Here is a 13,207-nt window from a genome sequence, read left to right as displayed (position 1 = left end):
CCATTCTGAAAAGCCACCGCCACAGATATTAGCAATCGCGATTCTTCAATTACTTTGTAGAAATCGAATTTATGAGAGGAAGATTCCGATCGAACTGTTCAAGAAAACGTACACGAAACCAATCGGAATTACTATAATACGGATTTCTTTTACACTACAATTGAAGAATATTCATTCGTGTATCACAATTCTATTGACTAAACAATAGAATCTACCGATATAATTCTTTCCTGTACCGGTTTTAAGTGTTACACCGTTTATCGCAAGGAATGGGAATTTATATTTATTAGTCGCATTTGATTCCTTATATTAATTTAATTTGGTTTTATTATATATAATTCTTCTTTGCTGCCCTTATAATCAAGGCTGGCAAAGATTATTCAATAATCGGAACTATTCTGGGCATGAGTAAATTACCGTTGCGATTCCTTGATTCTTTAATAGAGGTGACATTGGTTTGAGTGTTAAAATAAACAGAAACTCAAAGGTATTATTCCTTGAATTATTACTTGGATAATTTTAGAATAACAGACAGTTTGTTCAGAGACGATAAGGAATATTTCCGTCGCTATGAAATAAAATCTCTGAAGATAGCCTGAATAACTGAAGCGAAAGTTATTTTTATTCTCTGGCCATAATATCAAGCGATGTTCATTCACATGGTTGCATACAAATTCAGATATTCTGGGTTATTGAAAATATATTGACACTTTTTCTGGATACATGAAGATTTTACCGTGGATGCTGTAATTGAGTTCGCTCCGTAACTACCATGTGGTTCTTGGTTCGGTCCCAGTGCACTGCACTTTGAGAATTTTTTTTCTATTATAGCCTTTGCTTGACCAATGTTTTCTGAATGGAATTGCGTAGACAAAAATTGTGCTAAAGCCTGTCATATACATTCATACGTATACATACAAACATTCACGCAGAGAGACGGATGGGTAGATAGATAGATAGAGAGGGGAGAGAGAGACATAGATAAGTAGAGGAAGAAATAGGTAGACAGATAGGCAGAAATATAGAGACAGAATCTCGTTACCTAAATGTATATCTCTCTCACCCCCTCTCTCTCTCTCTCAATCAATCAATCTAAATCAACCCCCAACCCCACCATTATATTGATCTATATTATATATATATATTATATATATATATATATATATATACATATATTTATGTATGTTTATATATAATATATATAACACATAGTTAATCCAAACATGAACAAGCAAGAAAACAACAAAAAACAACAATGCGAGGACTGGAATAAGTACAGTGTTATACATTCATACACACACACATATATATATATATATATAATATATATCTATATATATACACACACACATATATATATATATATATATATATATATATATATTAATATATATATATATATATATATATATGATACAAAATGGAACAGAACGCAGAACATCCGGCAGTTAGGTGATACGAAAAAGAGATAACAAAACAACCAGATAGAAGATACAAAGAAAACAAGGAGGGGTCATTCGGAGTTTTCTTTCTTCAGTCGAGTACCAGATTATCTTAGCAATTTCGGCTGTTTATACTCGAGATTGCTCCAATATGGCCAGCCCGATGGAAAAACTAAGCTAAAAGCATTAGATTCCTTAGAAGAAGCAGCGAGTGTATACGAAAACAAGGACGGGCAAAAAACGGAGAATATATATATATATATATATCTATATATATATATATATATATATATATATATATATATATATATATATATATATATATATATAAAAGGGCTTAGTAAAATAAATACTTTGCCGCATACTGAATTCATTAGAAATAGCAGCTAAAAAAACATTTATAAAACTATTTCTAATACTTAAAGAAAACCTCTCTCATATAGTGTTTGCTCAATTCAACTCACGGAAGTATGGGGGGTAGAGACATTAAAAAATCAGATGCAAAGGTTATTTGAGAACGTACGTTTCAAGATTAGTCAAACTCGACACTTCTATCATCAGCTCAGAACTCCCTGGTTTGGATTTGAAAACACTGAAAGTGGGAGCATACTCCTTCGGCCTCCTATCGCTTCTGAAGATCCGCTCGTAACTAACAGTGCCAACAAACTCAAATATGCAAGCGAAGAATTTCTGCTCTCCCTTTCCACCAGCGTGGGTTAAAATCAGCAAACACTATGCTTTTTTCGGTAAAATCCGAGGCATTTAAATAGAGAGAGATGAATTATAATTTCAACAATTGAGGGTAAAATTAATTAATTAATCAATTTCACCAAGTGTTCAGTATGCAAAGGGACCATTTAAGGCGAATTCAAATTATTACATTATATAAAAGGGCTTAATGAATTCAGTATGCGGCAAAGTAATTTATTTTACTAAGCCCTTTTATATAATGTAATAATTTGAATTCGCCTTAAATGGTCCCTTTGCATACTGAACACTTGGTGAAATTGATTAATTAATTAATTTTACCCTCAATTGTTGAAATTATAATTCATCTCTCTCTATTTAAATGCCTCGGATTTTACCGAAAAAAGCATAGTGTTTGCTGATTTTAACCCACGCTGGTGGAAAGGGGAGAGCAGAAATTCTTCGCTTGCATATTTGAGTTTGTTGGCACTGTTAGTTACGAGCGGATCTTCAGAAGCGATAGGAGGCCGAAGGAGTATGCTCCCACTTTCAGTGTTTTCAAATCCAAACCAGGGAGTTCTGAGCTGATGATAGAAGTGTCGAGTTTGACTAATCTTGAAACGTACGTTCTCAAATAACCTTTGCATCTGATTTTTTAATGTCTCTACCCCCCCATACTTCCGTGAGTTGAATTGAGCAAACACTATATGAGAGAGGTTTTCTTTAAGTATTAGAAATAGTTTTATAAATGTTTTTTTAGCTGCTATTTCTAATGAATTCAGTATGCGGCAAAGTAATTTATTTTACTAAGCCCTTTTATATAATGTAATACTTTGAATTCGCCTTAAATGGTCCCTTTGCATACTGAACACTTGGTGAAATTGATTAATTAATTAATTTTACCCTCAATTGTTGATATATATATATATATATATATATATATATTGTAATCACATCTGAATCTGAATCTTTCTTTCTTTCCCTGATAGTCTGCTAATACTTTACATGTACCACGTCCTCGCGTTGTTGTTTTTTTGTGTTTGTTCACCATTTTGGGGATTTACTATATATATATATATATATATATCTTTATCTCTATGTCTGCATATGTCTGTCCTCCTATTTATCCGCCCTTCTGTATGTGTGTGTTGTGTTTCTATCTTTCTGTTTACCCATCTATGATATTGACGTTGTTTGTACGCAGATTGTCTGAGTACTACATGTGAATTTTCTATAGTTCCTCTAAATCAGTGCTTCTCAAAGTGGTCAGTATAGCCCCCCTGAGGGCGCTGGAAAGTTCGAAGTGGGCGTTGAAGGAAAGTGGGGCGATGCTGGGGTAGCGATACATAAAACATTGGGGCGACAATGGAGTGGCAATTCATGTAAAAACAACAAAATAATGGTTTCATTAGGTTAAGTTTTATTTGTGAAATACAGTTGCTTTTAATTTGCTTTAGATAACGGTCTTTTTTTGAGATTGTTAGTTGGGCTGGGGCGCTAGGAATGCGCCCTGTATCAAGGGGACGGCAGCCCGATAAGTTTGGGAACCAAATGAAGGATTAGTTCGTCTTGAACAAATATACTATCAACTAATAATTTTCCGAATGAAAATTAATACTCGAAAATGTATGTATATCTACATCTTGTCGATGTATAAGGGCAAAATATATACGTAAACTAGGAGAAAACTGGTGCTTCACAAAGAAAACGCTTTTGTTGCACTTGTTTTGCCCAAGTTGTACCGAAAATGCTTTGTTACGCTTGTTATATCACAGTAAACCAGCGAATGGCCTCTTTGCAAACAGGGAAACAATAAAAGTTATTGCTGACAATAGTCAATATAAAGAATATAAACATTGATAAGTAGTAGTGTTACAAAGTTAATCTATGATTTTGTTTTCTCTTCATGTCAAAGCCAAATCGATATATCTAAATATCAGTATGTTACATAATTTTATATCGTATGGTTTACGTGTTGCTTTGAAAAGAATAATCGCAGGAGTGGCTGTGTGATAAGAAGCTTGCTTACCAACCACATGGCATCTTTGGCAAGTGTCTTCTACTATAGCTTCGAGCCACCCAAAGACTTGTGAGTCGATTTGGCAGACAGAAACTGAAAGAATCCTGTCGTGTATATGTATATATATATATATATATATATATATATATATATATATATATATATATATATATATATATATATATATATATAGTGGACAGAAACTCGAGGAGAGCGTAACAGCAGGTGGTCCTAAGAGGAGAAATCCCCTTTAGGCAAGAGTTTCGACCTTTAAATCCTGACACTCTGAGGGGGTCGGCCCACATCCGAGTCATTACTCCCGGATGTCCACCTGCTGTCCGTTTTAGTACGCCTTAGGTGGGATTGGTTTCTCTGGTTCCCTGCTTCGGCCCTGAGAAGGGCTAAATATCCGTTTCCAGCTGGTTACACTAGAGAGAACTCGGACGACCCAGGTGTGAAGGTTCACGATCCCAGCGGGATTCGAACCCAGATCGCCGGCTCCAGAGGCGTAGGCCTACACGACTACGCCAATCTGGCACTCGCTTGAATTGAGGCAAATTAAGCCTTATGAAATTGGCCTTTGTTCCTTCTATATATGTATATGTATCTGTGTGTCTCTGCTTGTCCTCCCCGCACACACACACACCATCACTTGTCAACCGATGCTGGTGAGTATACGTCCCCGTAACTTAGCGGTTCAGCAATAGAGAACACATTGAATAAGTACCAGGCCTACAAAGAAATGCTTGATTTTCCAAAATTCATCAAGTAACGTCTTCTTAAGCAAGAGTCAACATTAATTGCACCTTGTGCAAGTGTTTTCCACTATAAACGCTGGCCGACAGAAGCCTTATTAGTGTATTTGGTAGACAGAAACTGAAAGAAGCATGTGGTATATATATATATATATATATATATGCATGCATGTATTTGTGTATTTGTGTTTGTTCCCCCATCTTCACTTGACAACCGCTGTTGGTGTGTTTACGTTCCCGTAACATAGCGGATCGGCAAAAGAATCGATAGAATAAAGTGCTAGGATTACAAAGAATGAGTTGTGGGGTCGATTTGTTCGACTAAAGGCGGTGCTCCAGCATGACCGCAGTCGAATGCCTTGAACAAGAAAAAGAAGAGAATAAAAGAATAGCTGATGGCTTGCTCAGTGGATGCAATCTAAGGCATAGCATTCGGCTTGGTCTATTCTATGTTTGGCATGAGGGGAAAGAGAAGCTATTTCTCAGACCAGACTGCTGGTTTGAAGATTTGCTACAGCATTAAACATAATTCGTTTCTACTCTAGGCACAAGGTCTGAAATTTTGGGGGATGTGGCCAGTCGACTAGATCGACCCCGGTACGCAACTGGTACTTAATTTATCGACCCCGAAAGGATGAAAGGCAAGTCGAACTCGGCGAAATTTGAACTAAGAACGTAAAGACAGACAAAATATCGCTAAGAATTTCGCCCGGCATGCTAACGTTTCTTATTTCTTTATTGCCCACTAAGGGCTAAACATGGAGGGGACAAACAAGGACAGACAAAGGGATTAAGTCGATTAGATCGAACCCAGTGCGTAACTGGTACTTAATTTATCGACCTCGAAAGGATGAAAGGCGAAGTCGACCCCGGCGGAATTTGAACTCAGAACGTAAAAGTTAATATAATATTCTTTTCAACTCTCGGAAGAAGACCCGATAGTATGTTCTCAGCAAGATTGAACTCGGGAGGTAAAATGCTCTGTAGTTCTGGCTCTTCAGGGCTGTAAGACTGAGATAATCATTGAAGTGTTGAACAACAGGCGTTGTGGTGTTTAATTTTCGTGCATTACGTTCTAGGTTCAAATGCAAAAGAGGTTAGCTGTTTCCTTTCATCCTCCCGTCGGGGTGGGGTCGATGAAAAAAACCTGACAGCCAAATATTAAGATCGATTTAATTTACTATCACCTCTACCCCCACCACAGATTTCTAGCTTCATCTTTATATATTGTGTTTTCACTTTCACTTACTTCAGTCATGGGACTGCGGCCATACTGGAGCACAACCTTGATAAGATTAGTCGAACAACTCATTTTTACATCTGGCACTTATTCTACCGGACACTCGCATATATGTATATATATATATATATATATATATATATATATATATATATATATATATATATATTTGTTGTGCAAGATTTTTTATGTGAAGCCGTGTGTTGAAACAGATATTGTTATATTTCGGAATGGTCATTTTGCCAGTTTAGCCAATAAAAACACACGCACTATATATTTGGTGTTACTTTGCTTCAGTGTTATTTATTTTTTACAAAATGGTTGACGGTTAGTAAGGAGAGACACAAATAAGAAAGAAGAAAACAAAGGACCACTGATGCGGTCACAGGAGTGTGACGAAAGAACTCTTGCCGAAATAAGATTAAGATTAATGTAAAAAATAAATAACACTGAAGGGGCTAAACTGGCAAAATGACCATTCCGAAATATAACAATCTATATATATATATATATATATATATATATATATATATATATATATACGTATATTTTACATAGGTATATATTTGTATGTATGCATAAGAGACAATGGTCACTACATATAATTCCTTTATTGCAGCAAATTTTGCTTACAGCTGTTTCCAGTAGTCATTATAGGTGCATTACTGATAGGCTTACTCAATTGGTCTAATGATCAATTGAACTAAATTGAACGACCAAAGAGAATTAATACTACATTCATGAGAGCCATTGCTTTGAGTTCTTCACTTATCTAGATAATATTGCTTGCCTGGTGTGCCAACAGAGAGCTCATGAAGTATTTTGCCCGGATTGATAATCTTTCATTATTTCATCTATGAATATATATATATAATTGCACATATACAATGGACTTCCACCCACTAACTTCACTCACAAAGCACTAGTCAACTCGGGAATATAGTAGAAGACACTTGTTCCAGGTCCCGCTCCATGAAACTAATCCCGGAACCATGTGCGTGCAAAGTGAGTTTCTGAACCACCACAAACGATTACTTCTCAAATCAAGCAGTTAAGGAAGAACTTAGGAACTCAGGACTGTCGTTTTGTAACAAAATACTATTTGAAAAGACTGATGAAAGCGTTATCAAAAATAATACGAAAATTTCTCTTGAAGGATCTGAACTATTTACAATATTACATTGCATATTATTTACATTCGACGGATATTTGTTTCCATCTTGTTTGTTGTTAATACAACGTTTCGGCTGTTATAGCCTCCAGCCTTCATCAGGTGCCTTGGGGTAATTTCGAACCTGGGTTCTCATTCCTAAGGTATTTTTCGATGTTGTTATTATTATTATTATTATTATTATTATTATTATTATTATTATTATTATTTATTTAGGTCACTGCTTGGAATCAGACTCGGAATCTTGGAGTTAGTAGCCCGCGCTCCAACCACTATGTTATATGCTCATGGGCATAATTCCCCAAGATACGTGATGAAGGCTGGAGGGTATATCATCCGAAATGTTGTCTTAATAACAAACAAGATGAGAACAAATATCTGTCAAATGTAAATCATGTAAATAACGTACATAATTCCTCATCTCTTAAATATTACTTTGGTTATGACAAGCATAATTATTTCTGAATATTCGGTTTTAAAATATTTTTAGCCAATTTAATGCGGTGAGAAATCCGAGCAAAATTCTTAACAGCATTTCGTCCCTCTTTAGGATCTGAGCTCAAATTCCAACTCTGTCTTTCAGCGTCTCGAGGTCGATAAAGTAAGTCCCAGTTGAGAACTAAGGACGATGTAATCGACTTACTCCTCCCCATAAATTGCTGGCCTTGTGCCAAAATTTGAAACCAATATTTTTAGCAGATTTAACGCGGCGAGCTGGCAGAGTTTTAAGCGCGCCGGGCAAAGGACTTTAGCGGCATTTCGTCCATTTTTACGATCTGAATTAAAATTCCGTTAAGGTCGACTTTGACTTTCACCCCTTCCAGATCGATAAAATACATACCAGTTAATACTATTTAATCACTAAACTACATACCAGTTAATTTATCGATGTGATAAATTCATTCCCTCCCCATAAATTGCTGGCGTTGTGTTAAAATTTGAAAATCATATTTTAACCAATTTAAGCAGTTGCATTATTATAAAGATTAAATTATGATTTATATTTAAGTCAAATTTTATTGCAATTTTAATCATATTCTCGTCAGACATATCAATTAGAGTACAGGTCATGCTCTTTCCATCGTAAATGTCACTGTCCACAGCGACTTCCGATAAAATATTTCGTTCTTTTCCGACTGCATTTCATTATTGCTTCTCTGTTCTTGTCAAATTCTCTCTCTCTCTCCCTCTCTCTCTATCTCTTTCTCTTTCACTCTCTCTATCACTATCTCTCGCTCTCTCCCTCTCTCTCCATCTCTTTCTCTCTCCCTCTAGCTTTCTCTTTCTTCCTTTCTCTCTCTGTCGTTCCCACACTTTCTCACTCACTATTTCTGTCTTTCACCCTATTCTGCTTCTCTCTTTCTCTCTCTCTCTTTCTTTCTGTCTGCCTGTTTCTCTCTCTCATTCCTCTCTGTCTGTCTGTTTCTCTCTCTCACTCCTCTCTCTCTGTCTCTCTGTCTCTCTCTCTCTCTCTCTCTCACACACACACACATACACACACACACACATACACACACACACACACACACACTTCAGTTGGGATCTGAAACTACAGAGAAAATTGCTATGATCAATTACACACAAATACAGAAACCCGCACAAACACACGTGCATACACACACAGATAGACGGAATGACAGAGAGACAGAGATGGTTAGAGAAAGAGAGACAGACAAACAGACAGACAGAGAAACAGACAGATAGACAGACAGACAGACAGACGGACTGATAGCTAGGCACAGATATGCGGACAGATAGACGAATATGAAGCTATGAAGTATAATTTTAATTCATCTAAATGATATATTTAATTATTAATTATCATAATCTCTTACAGCGACACAGTCAAAATTTATCGCACTCTGTTATGCCACTGGGTACTCTGCTGTCTTCATTTTTATGGATTGATATTTCATGTATATACAACGGAAATCAATAGTATAGCTATGTTTTTGCAGGATATTATACTAATACAACATGAAAATGATGTTTCATGTATTATGCATACTCTGCAGCAGTTCCTAGAGTGGAATAAACTCGTTGGCCATATTCCAAGCTGACAGACAGCCGTTGAGTTCCAAGTAAATTCTCAAGAAACCAAAAGGCAAACACCATCAGAAAGATACATTGCTGGGATTGGGTAACTTTCATTACTTCGATAGAGTAAACATTACAGCATCACATTCATTTTTAATATATATGCAAACATAAATGGTGGACCTTCTTGAATTACATATCTCAGATTTAATGTGCGCATTGAATCACTTGTTTAAAAGCGAATTTGAGCATTGCTCTCGGGATATTTATAGCACGCTTACTTCGCAATATCTCACACACTGAGATATACAGGAAGGTGCTAAAAAGTACCAGGTTTTAAGGGTGTCGCAAAGGTCTGGCTGGAAGGCCAATCGTCCGAGTTCTTTTATATGGTCTAGAAAAACTGAAGGACCGCTGCAATAAATGAGGATAAATCATAATTAACTGATCTTCCCTTATTTTCTGTTACCCAAAGCCAGAAACTTTCCAACACCCCTCGTGTGTAAATATATATATATATATATATATATATATACACGCACATACGCGCACACACACACACACACACACACACATACACACACACACACATATATATTGTTGTATTTTGAGATGGTCATTTAATTTCTTGACCAAATAAACACATGCACTATACACACATATATATGTGTGTGCATTAATTGCTAGTAAGGTCACCGTATTTCGTTATGCAGTCATAATATACCACAAAAAATATTTAAGGCGCATAGCTCAGAGCATCCGGATCACAATCTTGAGGTAGTGAGTTCGATTTCCGGACTGGGCTGTGTGTTGTGTTCTTTATTTCACGTTGCTTCAGTTCTCTCATCTGTAGAAATAAGTTGCAGCGTTACTGGTGCCAAAATGTATCGGCCTTTTGCCTTTCTCTTGGATAACCTTCGTGTTATGAGGCTGGTATGCCTGAGTGACTGCTGGTCTTCCGTAAAGAACCTTGCCCGGTGCCTCGGAAGGGGGTCCTTACCCTTTATATTTAAGGGCTTACAATAATCCCTCGACTATCGCGGGTGTTACGTTCCCAAACCCGCCGCGATAAGTGAAAATCCGCGAAGTAGAAACAGTACTGTGCTTTATATTTATTATTATTATTTTTATAACTTGTATATATTTACTTTATTACCTCCACCTTCGCTAAGGTGGAGGTATTGTTTTCACTCGTGTTTGTCTCTCCGTGAACAAGATATCTCAAGAACCGTTGGATAGATTTGGATGAAACTTTCAGTGATGTTTGGCCTCGCAACTGCCACGAACAGATTAGAATTCGGGATCGATCCGGTACTGGGCAAGGATTCTGGAGTATTTTTCCTGTTTTTTTTACTTAATTTTTTAGAGCAGTCGGGTTTATTTTAAATATTCTCGTTTATGAGAGCAGTCGAGTTTATTTCAGAGAGTCTTAATTTTAAAATCATTTCAGGCTAATAGTTGAGAGGATGTTGGTGTTACATTGGCGGAGGTTTGTGCTGTCTGAGTACTCTTGTTAAACAGTGCAATACTGTACTCTATTTTTATTTATTAATTTATTAATTTTTTACCACAGAAATAATTTAAATATAATAAAAAATATAAATACCTATGGGGCCGCTGAGATCCGTGATACAGTGAGGCGTCCGCGATATAAATTTACATATAGTAGCCAGAAATTTCCACGATGTACTGAGGGCGCGATAGGTGAAGCGCAATGTTACTGAGGGCGTGATAGGTGAACGATGATGTTCTGAGAGCACGATAGGTGAACCGCGATATGGCGAGTGATTACTGTAGAAAGTGACTACTGTTTTCCACCTGTCTAACGCAGTGCTATTACTCTTTTACTCTTTTACTTGTTTCAGTCATTTGACTATGGCCACGCTGGAGCACCGCCTTTAGTCGAGCAAATCAACCCCAAGACTTATTCTTTGTGAGCCTAGTACTTATTCTATCGGTCACTTTTGCCGAACCGCTAAGTTACGGGGACGTAAACACACCAACATCAGTTGTCAAGCGATGTTATGGGGGACAAACACAGACACACACACATATATATATATATATACATATACGACTTCAGTTTCCGTCTATCAAATCCACTCACAAGCTTTGGTCGGCCCGAGGTTATAGTAGAAGACACTTACCCAAGCTGCCACGCAGTGAAACTGAACCCGGAACCATGTAAGCAAGCTACTTACCACACACCCACTCCTACGCCTATTCACATTTTCAAATTATCTCTGCAAATTTTCTTGATAGAAACTAGAGCCAACACTGAAAGTTACGACCTTTCGTATATGAATGCGACTTTGTAAACAAAGCGATCTAATACAGAACAGGCAATGAGTGTATATACATATTTCAGAAGTTCTTGCTATTTCTTCAGTACTACAACCAACACATTAATCAACAACAAACACATTATACTTGTGCTTGCGCATGTGTGCATGTGTGAGTGCGTGTGTGTGTGTGAGAAAGGGAGAGAGAGAGAGAGAGAGTTAAGTGTATATTGCTGAGTTCAAGAACCGATCCTTAAAATATGATTATAGCGAATCATATCGTAATTACAAAGGGTAGAAGAGAAGTGCATATATAAAGAAAATGCCTAAAATGTATATTCGTTAACACTTATAAGTAGAGTGCTCACTAAAAGAGAAATTACCGCATAAAATCATTATACAGAACATTGTATTGACTATAAAAAACTAAAAGCAATTCATTATACATTTTCATTTCGAACCAAAATATGTGTCTCTGTGTGTGTGCGTGTGTGTATACGTGTATATATATATATATATATATATATACATGTATGTATGTAAGTATTTATACAGTATGTGTATGTGTGAATGAATGTTTTATGTGAATGTCTACGTGAATAATATGTTTATGAATGTATGTTTATATTTGTATGAATATATATATATATATATATATATATATATATATATGCTTGTATGTGTATGCGCATATGTGAATGTGTCTGAATGTGTGCATAAGTGTCTATATATATATATATATATGTATATGTGTATATATATGCATATATACATATCAAAACATATATCTATATATGTATATATATATATATATATATATATATATGTGGGGGGGGGTAACTATATCTATACACATACATATATGTATTTGTATGTATGTACGCATATAATATTCAAACAGTTCAGAAAATATATCATCGTTAAAGTTTTATTTACATTTAAACTATAATGTTTATTATTTGTGTTGGTTCTCTGGCTATAACAATTTAGTTTTTATTCCATTACTTGTATTTAAATGCAATCATCATAAAGTGTTTTCTTTAACTTCATATCATACATATTTTTTCATCCAAACTTTGTTATTCAAAACAGTTTTAATTTATTTTATTTACAATATTTGATTCCATTTCTTTCGATTTTAAATATAGAATTATAGATTTTATTTATTCATGTATGTTTTTTTTCCTTTAGTTTTCTTTTTTTTTTTGTGTGTTTGGTTTTCCTATTCCGTGTCTGTTTTTATTGAATTTATTTATCCATATACTCTTAAAAACAATTTGTACAAACGTGTATGTTTTTCTATGTGTATGTTTGTCTGCATGTATGTGTGTTTTTGTATGCATGTGTGTGTGAGCACAGATGTATGTATATGCGTATATATATGTGTGTGTGTGTGTGTATGCATAGTGTCTGTGTGTGTGTATATTTTTTATCCTTCACTTGTTTCAGTCATTAGACTGCGGCCACGCTGGGGCCCCACCTTTACAAATTTTTTTGTCGGCTTGCTTGACCCCAGCACTCATTGTTTTTCTAAGCCCAATACTTATTTTATTGGCTCTTTTGCCGAACTGCT

General features: G+C 35.8%; 1 long non-coding RNA gene across 1 annotated transcript in view; it reads right to left on the bottom strand.

The window, feature by feature from the left end:
• Positions 1-5,696: 5,696 nt before the first annotated feature.
• Positions 5,697-13,207, bottom strand: part of LOC118761666 — a 19,546-nt gene continuing 12,035 nt past the window's right edge. Inside the window, exon 3 of the long non-coding RNA XR_004997548.1 lies at positions 5,697-5,745. This is a non-coding gene — a long non-coding RNA (uncharacterized LOC118761666). The remainder of the gene's footprint in view (positions 5,746-13,207) is intronic.

This window comes from Octopus sinensis, unplaced genomic scaffold (genome assembly GCF_006345805.1).
Source record: "Octopus sinensis unplaced genomic scaffold, ASM634580v1 Contig16255, whole genome shotgun sequence".
Lineage (NCBI taxonomy): Eukaryota > Metazoa > Mollusca > Cephalopoda > Octopoda > Octopodidae > Octopus > Octopus sinensis.
This window is presented reverse-complemented; position numbering and strand designations above follow the sequence as displayed.